Raw genomic sequence first — 2500 nt, 5'->3', positions numbered from 1 at the left:
TTTTTTTCTTAGTGTAGATTTTCTAGATCTGTTTCGTAAAATCATAGTATGTTAATTCTTATACTTGTTACCTAGTAGCAACATGCACTGCGATTGTATATTTCAGGCAATATGAATTGAGCATAAATACAGGCTAATCAAAGAATCAAATTCAAATTCAAATTCAACCACTGTAGGAAGCGTTTAGTAACGTCATGTGACCAAAATACTTGATTTCTTGTCTATGTAAGAAAAATAGGCAGGTTCTTAGATCTAGAACCTCACCTTATTAGAAAAAAAAACACGACTTAATTGCATCAAAACATACAGATTGAACCTTTATGGTCTAGCATTTACTCTTCAGTCTATAGATATGACATTATAACACAATACCGATGCTATATTACATTTTTTCATGACCGACACAAGGGTCTGGCAAAATCAGCCATGCTCTCTGTACATCCGCAATCCATCAGAATCATTTTTTTTTACTGGATACAAGCCAAGTTATTGAATGCAAAGATATGACTTACTAAGCTAGATGGGAAGTGGGGGAAAAGTTGAGTTGGATTGATTTGCAATTATCATTATTATTATTATTATTATCATTATTATTATTATTATTATTATTATTTTAACTAATGACCGGCTTCCAAAGCTCTTTTATATTCTAGGTTAGGATATACGGCCCGCAGTCTGTCCTATCTGGTCTGTCCACAAAATGTCGGTTATGTGGCACATACACATTGCTGGATGAAGATAAAGTATCTCATGTCTTCCGTTATATGAGATGAATATTCAAGCTATTAAAGTATGTGATCGAAATATACCAAGAAGCCTTATATATTAATTTCTAAATTCCAAACGCGCTGATATACAACCCGATGTTATGCGATGTAAGCATACAGATCATAAGCTTTAAATAATCATTATTTTTATTATTTCAAGTCTCGAAAAAGAGATTTGGTTGTATAAGGGCAGATAAAAGGTACTTCACTTTTCAGATGAATGTTATTTTGAATATTACTCCGTAATTTACATGCAGTAATTTATCAAAATCTCTCTCCTTGCATTCACGCTGCCAGATGTCTTTTTTTTTATTCTTGAAAAAGGTTATTCAAAGCACGTTTTTCGTTTGCATGCAATCCGAATAGTTTGGTATATAATTGTCTTTTGTGTGCTTGCCTTGCATAACATTGGTGCAAATCAACATGATGGGGATTTAAACATCACATGTCTCACTTTTATATAGAAGCAAGCCGGGGTTGCCACATATAGCAAAACTGTGTCTAAGCTTCCAATGGTCGTGTTGTCTAACATCCTAATGGAGAAATGCAGCAAACAATCACTTTTATCTAAGATAATTTAATCCATATATTCGGAATCTACAGGTATCTGTATTCTGAGACTTATAATCATCACGATTATTTTCTGGCTTCCTATGGGATACCCGAAAAAGTCTGCACACACTTACTCTCAGAGTAAACTGAAGTGTAAATTTCTTGCTATTTTGTCTAACCAGATGCCTTACATCCATCATGGAGGTTACCTATATGCTCTTAGCAGAGCAGAGATAGCGAAGTTTTACAGACAATCCCCGTGGCCACTCGGCGGGAATGAATTAGAAACTAATCTGGCAAATCAGATAATCCTTTTAGTGGCTCGTTCTGGTGATATGGCTAGGATGTGTTACTGCATTCTACCATTTATCACGCATAGATATAACCTCGGTGACCTGACTTGTGACTTGAACTTCTAATTCATTACTGCCGAGTGGCCACGGTGATTGTCTGTGAAACCTCGTTATCACTGCTCTGCTAAGAACTCTGTTAAGATTGCAAAACACATTCCATGATTTCGATAGGCTGGATTGTAATCACGTTGATGGATTGTGAACATTTATTTATGGCCATTATTATGTATGTACTAAGCTCATTTCTTGTTTTCATTCTTTGTATGTTTGATTATGCTTTAATTCTAGGAAGAGTTTTGATAAAGAAATATATATATATATGTATATATATATATATATATATATATATATATACATACATATACATATACATACATATTATATATATACATATATATATGTATATATATATATATATATATATATATATATATGTATATATATATAAATATATATATAGATATATATATAAATATATAGATAGATAGATAGGTAGATAAATAGATATCTGGCAGTTCTCAGGATTTTCTTATTAGAGGAAAATGGACAGGGCTTATCTTGTTTAGAACAAAGCAGTGAAATAGAGACAGTCCTTTCCGTAAATCAGCGAAGTAAAAGAAGGAAATATATGTAGGCAACATGATCGCAAAACCAAAAGGAAATAGATAACATATATCCAACTGTAAATATCTCATCTTCACTACTTTTTCATTTAGTGGACTTTCTGTTTTTTTTTTTTTTTTTTTTTTTTTTTTTTTTTTTTTTTTTTAAGCTGCACTGTTATTCCTATATTTTCCAGCCATGGCAACGATTCTCCAAAAGCAATAA

The sequence above is a fragment of the Penaeus japonicus genome, unplaced genomic scaffold (genome assembly GCF_977035675.1).
Source record: "Penaeus japonicus unplaced genomic scaffold, GWHDUDI00000001_assembly GWHDUDI00000020, whole genome shotgun sequence".
Classification (NCBI taxonomy): Eukaryota; Metazoa; Arthropoda; class Malacostraca; order Decapoda; family Penaeidae; genus Penaeus; species Penaeus japonicus.
Note: the sequence above shows the minus strand (reverse complement) of the source record.